General features: G+C 35.0%; 1 pseudogene; it reads left to right on the top strand.

The window, feature by feature from the left end:
- The first annotated feature begins 413 nt into the window (after window positions 1-413).
- LOC120163186 overlaps window positions 414-19,812 on the top strand; it is a 40,902-nt pseudogene continuing 21,503 nt past the window's right edge.

Below are 19,812 nucleotides of genomic sequence, written 5' to 3'. Positions count from 1 at the left end.
TCAAAAATACAAAAACATGACACATGTCACTTAACGGTCAAATTTAATGGTCATTACAGCCCAGATATCTAAAAATCTTCAATGAAAATGTTAGACATATTTTTAATGAAATTTTCTTTAGACACTAAAATATTTTTCGAGACAAAATTTAGACACGTTTTTCTATTAAGACTAAAAAAAACTTGAGGAAGCGCTAAAAGTCCTAAAACCTCGACAAAATTGCTAAACCCCAAGCCCCTGCTAATAGGAAAAAAGAATGGCAACATCGTATCCACTTCAACATTGTGGAATTAGACACAACTTATATTTCCTGCCGGCGACAGTAGATGCTCCGTCGTCGTCTTGGGTTGGAGCGATTCTCAATTCTTCTGCAAAACCCAACCCCCTATCTATCATCTTCGTATCATCAACAAGAAATGCTGTCACAGCAGCATAATCAGGGCCGCCGGCTCCGATTATTATTCAACTTTGAACATCAGTCGTGGTGCCACTTTGCAAGAGATTAAGGCCTCTTACAGGAATCTTGCTCGCTAGGTTCGTCGCTTTTTCCATTTAGTTTTATGCTGGTTTTGGAATTTCACAGTTGGCTTACATTGCATCTTTCTGGAATTACATTGGATTCGTTTTTTTTAAATGAGATGACATACGCTTTGGTTATAGATTGAACTCCTAGAAAAGGAAATCACGAGTTTTTAGTATTTACATGCCATTACTATATATCAGCCTCTATTGTTAGATGAATTGAATTAATCTTTAAGTTATACACTTCCATAGAAATTATCTAGCTCTAATAAGAGTTCGGCCTTACCGAAGCCATAGCAAGACATCTAATCAACTTGATCTCAAGCCAATCACCTAGTTGCTTAAAACATCGGGTGTTCTTTTGAAATATTCATGCAACCTTCAATGATCAGAATAGTGTATTTAGTTGTAGTGATGTCTTTCTATCCTTATTTTCTCTTTATTCAGCAACTATGAACTATCTTTCGTTCTAACACCAGTGAAATCAGTCCAAGAGCTCATTAATTATGCAGAGAAAGAAAACATTTAACTAAAACCTGGAATTTTTAGACTATATTCTAAATATTTCGGGTGCGGTGAACTATCTGGGTTTGCATGTAGGCTGTTTCTGATGATTGGCTTATGATTTTTGCTTAAGAGAACCAATATTTTCAGGATCATATTGAGTCAAGGGATGTATAGTTGTAGTTTGAAGTTGAAATAATGTCCATTAATCAGAGTGAGAATTTCTGTAAAATTTATGATAGTAGAAAGTCAAGAAGAATAGGTAAGATGATCTAAAAGTACTTGTATGTAATATATTCACTATAAGAGTTGCCTAAATTATTGAAATTTCAAATTAAATTCAAAAAGGCTTTGTAGATATATAAAACTGCTCCATTAATGGGGCCCTAATAATGTCCACTGTCCAGTCTTTAGTTTGCCACTGGTACATTGAGATTTTGAACAGATTTACAAAATATTTGGGTGCTTGCTAGTTCATTTGACATTTCGTTAGATGGAATCCCTTGGAATTGGGGGAATTGGAATCAAATTCCACCACTTTTCCATGTTTGGTTCAAGTTTTCCAAGGGAATTGGAATCCCTCATGGCTTCAACTTTCCCTCAAATGAGGGAAAGTGAATTCCATCCAAGAATTGATGAATTCAATTCTCTTGTCGAAGGGAATTGAAATTTGACCATACTACCCTCATCAATCTTTTGGTAATTCATATATTGAATAAAACTATTTTTTATTATTTTGTGTCGGGTCGGGTTTCTAATTCATATATTTGGGTCGGGTCGGGTCGGGTGAAACTTTATTTGGTCGGGTCGGGTCGGTTTTTTTAAGTGTGATATTCGGGTCGGGTCGAGTTCGGGTTTAGGGTGAAAAATACCCAACCTGAAAAATATATATAATTTTACCTTATATATTTAGGAATAATTTCAATAATACCCTCTCTATATATATATTTTTTCAATTAAGTCACTGTTTTTATTGAATAAAAATAATTTTTTATTATTTTGGGTCGGGTCGGATTTCTAATTCATATATTCGGGTCGGGTCGGGTGAAACTTTATTTTGTTCGGGTCGGGTCGGGTTTTTTAAGATTGATATTCGGGTCGAGTTGGGTCGGGTTTTTTTAAGTGTGATATTCGGGTCGGGTCGGGTTTTTTAAAGTGTGATACGGGTCGGGGTCAGGTTCGGGTTTAGGGTGAAAAAAACCGGACCGACCCGAAAAAAATATAATTTTACATTGTATATTTAGGAATAATTACAATAATACCGCTCTATATATAATTTTTTTCAATTAAGTCAATGTTTTTATTGAATAAAAATAATTTTTTTATTATTTTGTGTTGGGTCGGGTCGGGTTTCTAATTCATATGTTGAATAAAAATAGTTTTTGGTATATGATTTGGTAATTAATTAACATACTCCGATTGGAATGTATCGAAATATTGCTCTATCTTTTGGTAACTTATTAACATATTTTGATTGCGATGATTTTAACTTATGATGTTTATTAGCATGATTTTTATAATTTATTGAAATGAATAATCAATCAATAAAATGAAAATTTAATAATTTTTAATTTTTTATAATATATTACTACATGTAAGTTGTAAAACAAACTAAAATAAAGTAAAAAAAACAAGAAGGGCATTTATGTCATTTTACATTACTGAAATCAAATTCATCTGACATGTCTGCGAACCAAACAGAATATAGAATTAGATTCCAATTCCTGACAGATTTCAATTCCCTCATAAACATTCCAGCGAGTCAAACGCCACCTTATTATCCTCAAATTTCCATTTTCTTGACTGAACAAGAGGAAGGAAAAACCATTATCATAAGTCTTTTGATATTTTGTTACCCTCCTTTATTCCCCTTCACTTCTAGGTTGCATAGTGTTCTCTTCTTTCGCTTTCCTATCCCCAGAATTTCAAAGCTATAGTTTGCATCATATTTGGGTGGACTGACTTCCCTAGAATATATTAGATTGAAAAGTAGATCGAATAATAAGACTCATAAAGATATCCACTCTTTAGTTCATTTTATGTCTGCCATTAATTTTTCATTATCCTAACCAATCAAGATGGGAAAAAGAGTTTTCAAAAGTCTTCTAATATTTTCTTTCCCTTCTCTATCCCCCTTTCTTTATGGTAGTTTTTTCCGTAGGATTATAGAGTGGGAGTTGTTTCCTTTTGGGATAACTTTCCTGTAGTGCATTTCTTTGTAAGCATAACAACATTGTTGGTTGGAGAAACGAATGTTTTTCTTTTGTTATTTAAAGTAAATCTGCAGTTTTGAGCTTCGTCCTAAGCTCAATTTTAATAATTTAAAAAGGATAGAATATGATATATGTTGGCATTTGGAAAATGTTATGATCAATTGTACTATTGTTAGTTAAAAACTAGTAGGGTAGGGTCAAGTTATTGGTTCACATGTTGTGCGATAATTGATATATCATTCAAAACAATATCATCCAGATATGAATAAGAGTCCTGGTGCAGAAGAGAAGTTCAAAGAGATAAGTGCTGCATATGAGGTAACTATTGTTGTTTTAAAATCTTTTGTTATAGAAATGCAATTTTTTCATCTATGCTGCTTGTACTCTTAAAAGATGGAGCATTATCTGTGTTGACCTGACACAATCCTTGGCATGATATGGGATCTGTGTTTGGCATAGCAAAGAACTGACAGTTTGGTAACAGAGGGTAGCTTGATGTTGTTTCAATCAAAAGTTCTATTTTTCAAATCTCGTTTTCATTGGTTAGATGTTAAATATAAAAAACTAAAAATAAAGAGAAGATAATAAAGAGAAAATTAATTACCATAAACCTAAAAAAGAGGAAGGGGCCCTAGAGAGATGATGACAAGAAGAGAGCAAATTAATGAGGCCTATTTTCTTATAAATAAAAAAAAAAGAGCAAATGTAGAAGATAATTAAGATGGGTGATTGGCTTAGGATGTTGCTTGAAAGAGTAGGAATAGGGAGCGTGGTGGAAAGAGGTTGGACAAAACCTAAACAGTAGACATAAACACTAAACTTTAAAGAGAAAGAGGTAGAAGAATCATTCAAAGAGTCCTAATACGATTCGAAGAAAAGTAAAACCATATCTTTAAATTAAAATGATTACTCGATAATTTACAATTAAAGAAACATATCCTATTTTATTGAATTTGGAACAAACCCTCGTACCCTTATCCTACTTTTGAACCATATATTTGATTGACGACAATTGTATTGGAGGCCAAGATTGTGCACTGTTGAATCAGATACTCCATTTTTTAGAAGACCAAGCATCAAAGTTATTGGTAGTATTACACTTGCAATACATTAATCTTTTAAGTTGTCATAATGAAGCATTTATGTAGGTCCTATCAGATAATGAGAAAAGATCTTTATATGATCGCCTTGGCGAGGGAGGCTTACAGGGAGGATATGATGGATCAGGTGGTACTTCAGCGGCGGTAAGATAATGACTAATTCTATTTCACCCTGCAAGTATCAAATGGCATGCTTTATGTTCACTAGTAATCTCATCTACCCACGCTGCCCTTTTTTTTCTTCTTTTAATTTGTTTTGGGTCAATGCATAGTATGGGTAGGTGGGGTTGTTTTCTGGTTGTATGTGTGAAATATTTTGGATGCATGATTATGCTTCATGTTTTATGATCAATTTTTATGTTTAGGTTGATCCCTTTGAACTGTATAATGCATTCTTTGGTTGTTCTGATGGCTTCTTCAGTGGAATGGGGTGAACCAGGAGGCTTTAACATCAATTTGAGAAATAAGGGAAACAATGATCTTGACATTTGGTAACTATCTACTTGAACGATTTTTGCTGGTCATCACATGTTTATACTGTGATTTTTAAGAAAAATGTTTAGATCCCAAAAATCAAATTAACAAACTTAAACATAACCTTGTAGTTAATAAAATGCAAACTAAGATTACAAACGGTAATATAAATGTAATATTCTCAGTTAACCCTAATCTATGAAATATTAGATATAAAAGGAGATAGGATATATTTTTCCTTTTGATTAATTAATTAATTATTTTTTGATTTGGCCTAAGAAGTCATTTTTAAGTAAATAATTCCCGTTTTCTAACTTCAAATTTCGTAATGTTGTAGGAATGATCTTCAAGTGAGCTTTGAAGAATCTGTGTTCGGAGGAAAGCGTGAAATTATGGTACCCTGTCTTGAAACATGTGATGATTGCGGTGGAACAGGTGCTAAAACTAGTAGTTGCATAAAATCATGTACCGGTTGTGGAGGTAAAGGAGTGGAAATAAAATCCCAAAGGAGCCCATTTGGAATTGTATCACATGTATTATATCCTCACGACAACATTAAAGTGATTGATGTTGCAATAGTTGTTGATTCTCCAAATTCCCCCCCTAAATTGTTGTTCCCTATTTTCAGTTTTCTTGCCAATTTATGGAGGATATTATAATTGTTCGCATTGTACTATCTATATATGTAATATATAACTTGTATCGTAGGCTTAGCTTAATTCATGTTTCTTTTGAGCTCATTCGCACTAAAACTAATGTGTTCTATTTGAACTTGGCTTATTCATTTAAAATGGGAAGAATGGAATAAATTTTTGTGCATTCATGTTGTGGGAAATAGCTAGTTTTGGGAGGAAAAGAAAATCAAGACATGCAAAAACAAGTAAAAATATAAGCAAAATTTAAATAAAAGAGAGGAAAGTGAAGGAAAGAATAAAGGGGTATCACTTTTTGGTATCTATTAGTGCTTGGATATCTTTAAGGACTCCCTTCATTGCAATTGATGTAGGTTATAGTCTTATAGAGTTGATGTGAGAGAGAATAAAGCATGTGTCAGTTCTAGTTCATTTGGGAGAAGAAATTTTTGTGGTTTCATGTCATAAAAAGTAACCAGATATGAAAGAAAGAAAACAAAATGTAAAGAAAAAGAGGTCTTTTTAAAAGGTGAGAGTGACATCATGGTTGAAGGTTTGCTTTAAAATATATATGGGATGAGTGGTATTAGTATATACTACCATATAGTTGAGAGTATGAGATGGACGGAAGGGTTTTATTGTCGATGAACCTAATCCTCAGTCTGACCTGAAGTGATATGCCTCCTAGTAGATGATTCCTAAATGCAACAATGTATTCTTTTTGGAATGACATGATGTGGCTTTTTTATTCTTCTAAACTCAGCTTTGCACGGTTGCACCCCTTGCTTTGTGACTTAAATAAATCTCTGCCTCTTCTATTTGTTTCTTTTAGTTTATGATTTAGGCAATCCTTATTGTTCTCTCTTTTTTTTCATTTTTTCATCCGACATTTTTTATATTAACGCTAACAGTATTATGATAATTGATTGTGTGTTTCTTTTAATGCTCTCAAGCTGACATAAATACGCTCCATAGACTCATATTTTAAGAAATATTGTTCATTTTGAGGGAATCAATGTTGTTAAGGTGTGTGCCTAAATTCTCCAAACAAAAAATGCATCTCAAACCGCTTTGTACAAGTCATGTTTGATCAGATGCCTACCTAGTGTGCATAGTCACTTTTTTTTATATAAAAAGGGAGGCCTCGTTAAAAACCCCCTTCATAACCGTCAAGCTATAAGAGTGGCTCAACGTACATTGGAAGGAGGAAAAGAGTTCCTCAAAATTTTATTGCATAGATGCCAAGTACAAGAAGAGTACAGTACACCACCAAACACAACCTGACTACCACCTCAACAGTTAACAACATTAAACTACAGAAACACAACAATGACCAAACCCAACTCAAGAAAACTATATTCTAAAAACAATCAACCAAACATAAACATAACACAATTGACAAATATAACCAAAATTGTAGAAATCAAAGTAATTCTCTGTATTTTCTTATTTATTCAATAGGACATATTGCATCTTTATATACAAATTATATCTCTAAATTAGGAAACTCTAAGTAAGGAAATATACTAATCCTAAGAGATATGATCCCTTAAAATAAGGGATTATAGAAAATTATTTACAAAATCCCTTAACTGAAGGGATGGTAACAACTCATATATCTCTATAATTCCTACAATCCCCTCAAGTTGGAGAATAAACATTGTATAATCCCAGCTTGAATATGAATTTATTGAAAACAGGCTTTGGCAAAGCCTTAGTAAGAATGTCTGCAATTTGTCCTTATGAAGGAATGTATGAAAGTGTTGTCGTGTTTTTGTTAACTTGATCAGCAATAAAATGCCTATCAATCTCAACATGCTTTGTCCGATCATGTTGAGCTGGGTTCTTGGCAATCTGAATAGCAGATTGATTATCACACAAAACTTTAAAGTGATCCTCTTGATTAGTACCAAGTTCTTTTAATAGTTTAAGTAGCCAAATTCCTTCGCATATTCCTAATGCTAGTGCTCTAAATTCAACTTCAACACTACTTCTTGAAACGACAGATTGTTTCTTACTTCTCCAAGTTATCAGATTACCCCAAACAAAATTGCAGTAGCCACTAGTGGATCTCCTTTCAGTGAGATCTCCGGCCCAACTAGAGTCTGTAAAAATCTTAACAGTTCTGTCTTGTGTCTTCTTAAACATTAAGTTGTGTCCTGGAGTTTTCTTCAAGTACTTGAGAATTCTATTTGTTGCTGCTATATGCTCTTCAGTAGGATTAGTCATGTCTTGACTTATCACATTTACGGGAAAGGTTATATCTGCCCTTGTCAAGGATAAGTAAATTAGTTTCCCAACTAATCTTTGAAATTTCTCTCTGTCTACTAAGGACCCATCTTCTTTTTTGAATCTTAAGTTTGTCTCCTTTGTTGTATCAGCCGACTTACAACAAAGAAAACCAGTTTCTTTGAGTAAATCAAGTACATACTTTATTTGGTTGATCACAAGTCCTTCTTTTGATCTTGCCACCTCCATTCCTAGGAAAAACCTTAGCTTTCCCAAGTATTTGTTTTCGAATTCCCTATTTAACAACTTCTTCAAATTGCTAATCTCTTCTTCATCATCTCCAGTAAAAATTATGTCATCCACGTACACAATTACTTATTTGTAGAAGTTGCCTTGATGAAAAGAGTACGATCGGCAATGGACTGCTTGTATCCATTTTTAAGAATGACTTTAGTGAACCTCTCAAACCAAGCTCTGGGTGATTGTTTTAACCCGTATAGAGACTTGTTGAGCTTGTAAACCTTGTTGCTACCTTCAACAGACTTTAAGCCAGATGACAATTTCATATAGATTTCATCTTCTAGCTTGCCATTAAGAAATGTGTTTTTTACATCAAGTTGGTGTAATTGACAATTGCAATTTACAATCAAACTTAGGATTACTAGAACAGTGTTAAGCTTCACCACAGGTGCAAAAGTTTCTATGAAATCTATCACATATGTTTTCTTAAAGCCTCTGGCCACTAGTTTAGCTTTATATCGTTGGATACTACCATTTGAATTATACTTTACATCAAAGATCCATTTATAACCAACAACCTTTTTTCCTTTAGGAAGGTTTGTAATAGTCCAAGTAGCATTTTTCTCTCATGTTCAAATTTCCTCTTCAACAATCCTTCTTCATTTTGAATCCTTTAGAGCTTCAACTATACTTGTGGGAACATGTTCTTTATCCAAGGTTGATATAAATGCTTGAAAAGAAGGCATTAATGAATTATAACCAACAAATTTTTCAATATGATGCTTGGTGCACTGTCTAACCCCTTTTCTAATAGCAATAGGGAAGTCATCTAGAGTAGGGGAAGTAGACTTAGTGATTTCTTCTTCCATTTCGACAGCTGGACCCAAATCCAATTCTCGACAAGAATTATATTGCAAAACAACCTCAGGAATATGTTTTCTTTTCCTTGTATAGACAAGAAGTTGTTTGATTGGTATTGTTTTTAGAATATTTTTAATGGCAGTAGGTGTATTTTTAGGAAGGGTGTTTAAAGTAAGTGTGAGTGAATTAGTGATATGTATTACAGATGAATCAATGAGAGTAGTTGCAGGTGACAAATATGTAGGTAAAGGAAAAAATGGTGGCAATTTTGAAGGTTAAGAATGAAGAGTAGGAGGAGATACCTGATGTGGTTGAAAATCCCTTCATGTCTCCCCTTGAATTTCAGCTTGAGTGAAATAGGGATCCTACTCATAAAATGTTATATCCATAGTGATAAAAAATCATTTAGAAGGAGGATGATAGCATTTATAACCCTTCTTAAGTGAAGAATACCCAACTAGTACACGCTTTAAACTTGGACTTATTAGGAGCAATGTTTTGGATAAAAACAGTATAACCAAAGATTTTAAGTGGCATAAAGGAGGAGATGTTTAAAATGGGGAAAATGTTACAAAAATATAGATTGATGTGTTTGAAATTGTAAAATCTTACTAGGCATTCGATTGATTAAATGTGTGGCAGATAATAAGGCTTCCCCCCCACAAATATTTTGGAACATTAGTGGTAAATAGAAGGTGTCTATTTTTTCTTTCGGCAATGTCGTTTTGTTGTGGGGTTCCAACACAAGAACTAAACTGAACTATGCCCTTTTACCTAAAAAAATACCCAAAAACTTAGCAAAAATTTCAATGCCATTATCAGATTTAAAGAGCTGGGTTTTATACCCAAATTGAGTGAGAACCATGTTATAAAATTGGGAAAAAACACAAGCAGTTTCATATTTATCTTTTAGCAAATAAGTCCAAGTTATCCTACTGTGATCATCAATGAAAGTGATAAACCACTTACAATTATCAACATTCTTCACCCGAGAAGGGCCCCAAATATCACTGTGGATTAAAGCAAAATGGTGAGAATGCTTGTATGTAGAAATAGAATAAGATGATTTAGTATGTTTGGCAAGAGAGCAGACTTTGCAAGAAAAAGAATTTGGCATTTATTAATGAATAGATCATGGAACAATTTTGCAAGATAGTGGAAACGAGGATGGCCTAAATGAAAGTGCCATAACATAACATTATCAACTTTTTCTAAAATGTTGAAAGATTTATAGTTCTCGATTGTAGTAGAGAAAAGGATAATTTATAGACCATTCTGCAAGTTGGCCATACCAATCATCTTCTTCGAGTTCAGTGCCTGCAAATTAAAATCAATATCAATAAAAATTGTAGAGCAGTGCAAGTCCATGGAAAGTTTACTAACTGAAATGAGATTGCAAGCCAGATTTGGTACAAAAAGAACGTTTTTAAGTGCAACATGCTTTTTTATAAGAAGAGGATGCCTCGTTAAAAACCCTCTTCATGATTAGAGGAACACCTAATAGAATTCCTTAATTAGCGGAAGAAGGAAAAAAGTGCATCAAATTTTATTAATAAAAAAATATTACAAAGAGAAGACAACATCCAATATCATCCCCCTTACAACTGAAAGCCTGAAAATCAAAAAGAAAAACAACCCAAACAGAAACTCCCTAACTTTGCGAATACCAGATTTAGCTAAACCATCAGCCTTTATATTAGTTGTCCTAGCTACACAGCGAAGTAAACCCTCCAAAACTCTTAACCTATCAACAATATCCTTAACAATAGTAACAAACACATCTAGACATTTATCTAGATTCTTTACCCACTGCACTGACAACTTACTATCACTTTCAATAATTAAATGTTTCTTAAAGCACCATCGAAAGGAATCAAATAAGATTAAACCCTGCTTAATTACCTTAAGCTCCATTAAGGTAGGTGGGCCTAGACAAACAACTTCTTGGAAAGAAACTAGCACCGAACCAGCTTCATCTATTAAAATCCCGCCTAGTCCACTTGACTTCCAATCACCACTGACGGTTGCATCCATATTCAGCTTTAGAAAGCCTTTGGGAGGAGGTGACCAAGGAACCTATTTAGCTATCAAACTTTTAGAAGTCGAGCAGAAATACCCTAGAGAAGGATCACTAATGAGAAAGTCTTTAGAAATATAAACATCTTTAAACTTTGTTAAGAACCAAGAAGCAAGCCTGAACCTTGTTGTGAAAAATAATTCATTCTGATCTAATATACCCCATAAAAATAATAGCATTTATATATTTCCAAATTGTCCAAAGAACAACACCCGGAATGAAGGACCAAATAGATGAATGAGACACCAAATCTTCTCAAGCTAAAAGAAATCTTTGTGCATTTTCGTGGAAAACCGAAGAAATTTTACACAGATTCAGGAACCGATTCCACAGATTCCATGCAACTGAACATGCGAAGAAAATGTGTGAGGAAGATTCTAACTCTTGCTTACATAATGGAAAAAAACATCCACTATTCCTTGAACCCCCTCTCTTAATTAATTCTATTTTTACAGCCAATTTATGATGAACAACCTGCCACAAAAAGGTCTCCACCCTAGGAGGCACCAACCCCCTCTAAAAGAGGCTCTTCCAAAAGGGATTAGCATCCAAACCATAGGAACATAGCTTCACACAAGAGTTGACAGTATAAATACTCTCCCTATTTCCTCTCCAAATAAAACTATCCCTCAAAGCTTCTGAAAGACTAGTTCTATTAATGATTGCCAATAAATCTATCCACTGATCTAATTCACAATCGCTTAAATTCCTTCTCATCTCTATATTCCAAAACCAACCTGCATTTCGAAATTCGCCAAACTTTATTAACTTGTCATTCTAATTTGTAGAAAGGAAAAAAAGTCTAGGAAAAACAGCTTTGAGAGAAGAATCTAAAGCCCAAATGTCATGCCAAAACCAAACGTACTCGCTATTTCCAACTTGGACCCAAAAGAATCTTTTTTGAAATGATTATTCACCACCGATTTCCAAAGCCAATAAGCTTGAGCCAAATCTTACTATTGAACAACAATAAATTATTGTCAATAGTATACTTGTTGCATATCATCTTCCTCCAATCGGATTCCTTATCATTTGCGAACCTCCAATACCATTTTCCAAGAAGATCTCTATTCATAAAGTTGAGGTCCAGCACACCTAGACCCCCATTCTCTTTGGCTTTACATGCTGTCAACCAATTTACCCAATGAATCTTATTCTTCTCTATTCCTCCTCCCCATAAGAATCTTGCCATAATAGAATTGAGGTTTTTATTCACAGAAGAAGGGATCTTAAATAAGGATAAATAATAAGAAGGAAGAGAACATAGGACCACCTTTAATAAGACCAATCTCCTTGCCAAAGAAAGGGTTACTGCCTTCCAACCTGAAAAGCTTCTTGTAAATTTTTTGAACAACCGAATCCCATAAGGCTGCAGAATTTCTATTAGCACCAAGAGGCAGCCCAAGATAATCAGAAGAGAAATTTCCAACTGAGAAACCAATGGCACTCGCCCACTCATTCACCTCCTCTTCACTTTTGTTTGTGCCAAATAGTTTGCTTTTGTTGAGATTCAATTGAAGAACAAACATTATTTCAAAGTTTCGTAAAACTCTCTTAACATTTAAAATATGCATCTTTGAGGTGTTACAGAAAATAATTAGATCATCGACAAATTGTAGATGCGATAAATTAAAAGTACCTTTATATCTTTCGATCACCAAACCACCAAACAGGCCCGAGAAAACCGCCTTGAGTAACAGTAAGTTAAGAAGTTCCCCAATCAAATTAAACAACAATGGTGAAAGAGGACAACCCTGTCTAAGACCCTTTTGCCATTGACATTTCCTCAATAGTCACCCCATTTACCAAAACTAACACCGAGACGAAAGTAACGCATTTTCTTATCTAATTGCACCATTTGGCCCCGAAATCTATCTTCTCCATCACCTTAAAAAGAATTGGCCAATCCACCGTGTTATAAGCCTTAATAAAATCCTTGAATACACAACCCTTTAGTCATTTTTTCAGCCAATAGTCAATTTATTCATTAGCGATAAAAGAACAGTCCAGGATTTGTCGATTAGGGATGAAAGCAAATTACGAAGAACTGATGATATCATTGATACAACATCCCAATCTCCTCAAAAGACACTTCGAAAGAATCTTGTACATCCCCTAACCATACTGATAGGTCTATAGTCATCTAAGCCACCAATGTTGGAACCCTTTGGGATGAGAGTAATGAAGATGTGATTGATTCCGTGCTCCCAATTTTTTCAACGAAAAAATTGTGAAAAAATCTCAAAATATCTTCTTTTAGGAAGGACCAAAACCTCTTGAAAATACCAATATTCAACCCATCCGGCCTTGGAGCTTTATTACTATCGTACGAGTTTAAGGCATCCCAAATTTCTTCATCCGAGAACTCCTTTTCTAGAAGAATGCATTATTCCAAGGAGATTCTAGCAGAATTCAGCTTCACGTCTTCCACTTCCAATGTAGATCGGTTATTGAAAATTTTAAAAAAAAATGGCCTCGGACACTTGCCTTAATAATAATCGTATCTTTGATGATCTTTTCTTTAACATTAATAACATTCAAGGAATTAAACCTCTTCCTAATGAAAGCACAGGTATGGAAGAATCTTGAATTACGATCTCTATCTTTCACCCATTTCACTCTAGATTTTTGGAGCCAAATTTTCTCCTCGATTTTATAAAGCCTTCATAATTCATTCCTCGGAGAAACCAGATCTGCAATATTCTCATTCAAATCATGATTTTGTTGTATCTCCTTTTCTAAACTGTGAATTCTTCCTTCTACATCAATTATCGAAGCACTTGGAAATTGACCCCTCGAACCAATCTAGTCTTTAATGGCAGATTTCATTCTTCCCAATATACTCAAAATTCCAACTCTTTTCTGAGTTTTCTTATAATATTTAATAGACTATAACACAAGCTCCTCAAAACCATCCTCTTCCATTAAATAATTGAACAACTTGAAAGGTCTTTTACTCCAATATGCTCCCCCATTATCAAGAATGATGGCATTATGGTCTGAAACCGACTTGTGAAGAAGGGACTGATTGATCTCAAGAAAGGTTGTCAAGAAATTTGAATCCACCAAGAAGTTGTCCAGTTTAACGAAAGTTGGATATTCCTAATTATTGCACTATGTAAACATTCCTCCAAATAAAGGTAAATCAATTAAGCCAACTTGATGAATAAAATGCCTAAAAATCTCCATAGAATTCTTGTTTTGTGTTCTATCATTCTTCTCTTCTTCTGTTAAATAGACGTTGAAATCGTCTCACACACATAAGGTATTCTATGACTAGCTAGATACGAACAAAGCATCTCGAAAAAGCTAGCTTACTCATCCTCCATGGAAGACCCATAAATGTTAATGAAACCACATCTACAATGATTAAATCTAAAATTCTCAAAGATGGCTATGAACCTTCTATTAACAAAATGATCTTCCACTTCAAAAATGTTTTCATCCCAACAGCTTATGAGACCTCTCGAGGAGCCTTTATTTGGTGAATCTATAACCCCTTGAAGATTATTCAAGCCCTTCCTTCGAAAGAAAGATGTAGGTAAATTCTCCATTTTGGTTTTTTACAAAAATATAACAGATGTATTGTACATGGAAACCAAATTCTGAACTGCTCGTTGTTTCTCCTTCTTACCCAAACCCCTTACATTCCATGTAACAATAGCAAACTTTGGCATCATAAAATGAAAATCTAAGACCCTAACTAACCTACACAAAGGCAACCACCTCACCTGGCCAAACTAATTCCTTTCTCCAAATTCATTATTTTTTCTAGAAAGGCTTTCTTCCCGTCCTTGAAGGAAATACCCAACAACTTGCTAACTTCCCAAGTAGCCAGAGCTTCCTCTATTAACACCAAGAAAGCTAGGGAAGAGATTATAGAAATACTGACCAGATCTAGCACACCCCTTATCAAAGATCTTTTGAACTTCCTGTTAATTTTCTCCTTCATGATGCCATAATTGCAATCTCCCGAATGACAACCTTCATTGGGATTAAAATGACTTTGATATACTGTTTGGACATGAGAATAATTGTCCATGTAACCTTCTTTAGAGATAGATGTCTCCGGGTCTGATAATTGACCCAAACATAAAACTAAAGCCATGTCTCTCTGTTCGTCTTGATCCCCTTCTGTAACAGAAAATGTACATTGCTCCTTTCGAAGCCAGATTTTTCTCACTGTAAACCTACTGTAAACTCTGTTAAAACAAACAGTCCTCTTTCTTCCTTATGAGGAACTCTTGATAGATGATTTATTTGTTTTATGGAAGTTGACTTTGTCGCCTAAAATATTAGAAGAAAATCAGTTTTTTTATTAACCCACAAACCCATACCCCTTTAAATTAATTACTGGCCTAGCAAGAATAATCTTTGAGACATGAGAATCGGGCTCATTGTTGCCCACTGATTAGGCCTGAATACAAGTATATGAAAATACCAAATTTCTTATGCCCAACCCCACATACTCTCCAACATTGTTTCTTCAAAAAATGAGGGAGTCTGACACCATGTTATTAATGCGCTCTTCATTTCTATTTCTAAATAGAGATTGTTGTGCCCACCAACTTTCATCAACCCGAAACCAACCCCATGTCCACTTTTTATCGTGTATTGTCAATTGATTGTTCAATACCTACATCGTCAACTGACAATCGACTGATAACATCCTCCTCCGACGAAGCTTCCTCAGTGACTCTATCATCAGTATCTTTCTCTGCCGATTGACTTAGAAAGAAGCTCAAAAAATTTGACACGGATCCTATCTTTGTACGCTCCTTGAATGACCTTCCATATGAACCTAAATTGATCACCTCTAGGACATCAAACGAACTTACCACCCTGATCAAAATTATTGCCGTCGAGAGATCCTTCCTATTTCGTGTCGGATCTTGAATAGAGTCCACCATCCCCCATCTCCCAGCTAGCCTTTTCAGAAATGAATCTTGTCAGTATAAAAGAGGGACACCATAAAGCTCTACCGGTAGTAAGCCATAGGAACTTCTTCATTCACCAAGGGTGTCAACCGATCAAACCAAAACCATAACTCCTCTTTCTTCTTCATTCATGCCTTCGATATCTCTTCGATCGATTTGAAAGTGACAATGCAAGAATTCCAGACGTAACCCCAACTTGCAATCTAAACTTTAAAACCCTCATTAGACAAAGCCTTCTGCACCAACTCTAGCTTGAAAGAATGTTTTATAAACCCTGTTAATGACCTTTTCATCTAGCTTAAACTTTCAGAAGGGATATTCATCTCTCATATATTCATTTTCCCTATCATTTTTTCTATATTGTTATTCATTTTCTCCTTGTACTCCAAATCACTCCTTTGCCTTCTGTCTGTCAACAGAACATCTTTATAGGATCCGTCATCCCTAATACTCTTCAGCAACTCATCTTTTTCTTTTAACTTAGTTCTTTCTTCTATCTCCGACGCAAAGCAACAATTAGACTTCATTTTGTCCTGACTGTCCTTAATCTATCATTCTGATATTTTGCAACTCCTACTGAAACTTTCCTCCCATCTATAAACGATCCATTTACATTCTCGATAGCCTTCCTTAAACATACCTCAGTGTTGAACTGTACAAAAGCAAAAGTGGAGGATTTGTATTTTGGAATTTTCGTTTTTCTTGGGATGATGACTCTCACTACATACCTCACCGGAGAATGACTAACCTTTCAACTTTTCTCTCACTATGTCTTTGCCTCTCTCACTCATGTTTCGAAATGCTTCAGTCCCTAAGTCTATTTTAGTGCAACATGTTCATTGAGATCAATAATGCCTTGTCTTTTTATTTTGCATAAGGAACCATCAACCATTTTGATAGCTTTACCAAAGTTTGGGAAAAATTACAAAACAAAGCCTTGTTACCAGTCATATGATCTGTAGCACCAGAATTGAGGATCCAATTAGGAATCAACTAGGATGAGAAAAAAATTGTAGTATAAGGGTTACCTTCTGGTTCTTTCATAACCAGATTACTCTTACAAGGCCCTTGAAACTTTCCAAATAGTTTGTGAAGTTCACCAATCTATTCTTTGGTGAAGCTAGTGACAAAAGTGGTAGCGACTAGGCTTGATTTATTATTGCAAGAGTTCTTAGACTTCCAGTCCTGAGGTTTACCATGAAACTTCCAACACTTCTCCTTGGAGTGGACTGGCTTTTTGTAATGGTCACACCAAGGTCTCACTCATTTGGAAGAGGGAGATGATTGATGGGTGAGTAAGACAGATCTTTCAGGAGGGGAATATGGTTCATCAGGCAGCATCACACATATGCGGCTTCCTTCTTTCTTGACAATAGAGAAAGCCTCTCAAAGTGAGGGAAGAGGAGAAATAGCCAGAACACTGCCAAGAACCTCGTCCAGGTCCTTGTTTAAGCCTTGGAGAAATTGAAAATATCTTTGTTGAGTGACAATTTGCTGGTAAAAGATATCATCTCTTGGATCTGCCTAATCATACTGTGCATACATATCTAATTATTGCCAAAGGGTGGTAAGGGTATTGTAGTATAGAGTGACAGTCATTGTTCCCTACTTAAGGGTGGCTGCCTGATCTTCAATATGATATAATTCAAAAATGTTATCAGTGCTAGAGTAGGTTTCATGGACTGCACTCTAGATTTTAGCGGTTGTGTTGTACAGAAGAAAGTTTCTATTGATAGTTGGGGTTATGGAATTGAGGAATCAAGTAATAACCTGACCATTGTCATGCATCCACTTAGCAAAAATAGTGTCAATCGCAACAGGCTTCTGGATTTCACCATTAACGGAGCCCAATCTTTCTCTGCCCAAGTGAAAAATCTTAACCTATTGAGACCATTCAAGAAAGTTGTTGCCATTCAATCGATGGCAGGTGATAGTCAGACCAGATGAATCTGATTGAGCATCAGAACCAGAAAGATTTTCTGAATTTAAAGTGATCTCCGGAGTAAGAGAAGGAGATGTAGGAGAAGAAGTCGCAGACATGGTCTAGGTTGGAAAGAAACCGTAACCTAATTTGATACCTTGTAGAAATCAAAGTAATTCTTTGTATTTTCTTATGTATTCAATAGAACATATTGCATTTTTATATACAAATTATATCTCTAAATTTGGAAACTCTAAGTAAGGAAATAAACTAATCCTAGGAGATATGATCCCTTAAAATAAGGGATTATAGAAAACTATTTACAGAATCCCTTAACTGAAGGGATGATACCAACTCATATATCTTTGTAATTCCTACAAAAACTTCCCCAAAATACAACAAACTCAATGCAATAAATATATCCCAACCAATTAGCCTATCCCTAGCTTAGCAAATTCATCCACTTTCCAGTTAGCTACTCTCAATACATGCCTTACAGTAACACCTTTATCAACCATAATTGAGGCGGTATCTTTAACTATGGACAAGAATAACAGGGTGATGGAACCAAGATTATTGATCCAATCTACAACCACAACACTATCAGATTCTAAAATAAGCCTTTGATTCGCCGACATCCCTGACTTCAAGAAAAACATCAACCCTCTCTAAATTACCATAAATTTTCCCAGAATTGGAGGGCCAGAACCAACTCTCTAAGAAAGATCCAACACCACACCTTTCTCGTCTCTGAGCAGCCCACCAATGCCACCTTTCAGCCATATTCTTTCTATAGCACTATCCACGTTCACTTTAAGAAAACCGGGTAGATGCAAATACCAACTCACAAAATTTGAAGGGATCATTTCAGAACTCGAAACATGATCAACTAATGAAGGATCCCCTACTAGGATATCAAAAGAAATCAACACTCTAGGAAATTTTAAAGTAAACCATGCTGCCACTCTATACCTCGTGAGAAAATATAACAGAGCAAAACCCAACTTCCATTTATTAAAAACGATCTCATTCCTCATCTTCCAGATTGACAACAAAAATACTCCTAGGATGAACCCCCAAATAATTGATCGAGACACAAGATCAAACCAAACAGAAATCAAAGCAGCATGACACTCATGAATAGCAAAAGAAACCTTCCAAAGTTGTAAAAAACTCACCCATAAACCCCATGGCACTTTACACGAAATAAACAAATGAAAAACAATTTACTGAACCAACCCGCAAAATGAATAAGATGGATCTTCAATCCCTTGTACCCCATATTTAATTAAATCCACTTTGATTGCTACCTTATTGTGCACCACTTGCCAGACAAAAGGTTCAACCCGAGGAGGAGCCACACCATACCACACATGTCTTAACCAAAAAAATGTCATTCGAATTATCAAGAAGGATTCTAAGGCAAGATTTAACTGAAAAAAGGCCATCACATTCTCCTGACCGCACAAGGATGTCATCAATCAAAGGCGAGGGATTAAAATTATACAACAATGAAATAAGTCTATTCCATTGCATCATCTCCCAATCGATAAGATTTTTTCTCATATGAGTGTTCCAAAAACAACCAGAAGAGTTTGATTTCCTGAAATCAACAATCTTCCCCTCCTAGTTATTCGAAAGAGTGAACAACCTTGGAAAATGCTCTTTCAATGGAACTCCATCAAGCCAAGCGTCATGCCAAAAAAATTGAATCCTCATTGTCCATCTTAATTTTAAATTACTCCACAAACAAACTCCAAAGTCATCATCCGAATAACAATTTTTAACAACCCCCTTCTATATCCAAGATGCTTTGTAAGAGGTCGAATTTCCCAATCCCATTGAATTCGGATCAATTTTGATATTACAGCAAATAATCCTTGTCCACTAGGAGTTTTTCTCATTAGCAAATTTCCATGCCCATTTTCCTAATAATGCTCTATTCATAAAATCTAAATTTGGAACCCCAAGCCCTCCCAAAGCCTTAGGCTTGCAAATGGTAGACCAGTTAACCCAATGAATTCTGCTTTTAACAGTCGAATCCCCCAAAGAAATTTCATCATAATTGAATTAAGCCTCTTCGATACACAACTTGACATTCT

Source organism: Hibiscus syriacus, unplaced genomic scaffold, assembly GCF_006381635.1.
Source record: "Hibiscus syriacus cultivar Baekdansim isolate YM2019G1 unplaced genomic scaffold, ASM638163v2 tig00111427_pilon, whole genome shotgun sequence".
Classification (NCBI taxonomy): Eukaryota; Viridiplantae; Streptophyta; class Magnoliopsida; order Malvales; family Malvaceae; genus Hibiscus; species Hibiscus syriacus.
The sequence above is the reverse complement of the archived record's forward strand: the minus strand, read 5'-3'. Positions and strand labels throughout refer to the sequence as shown.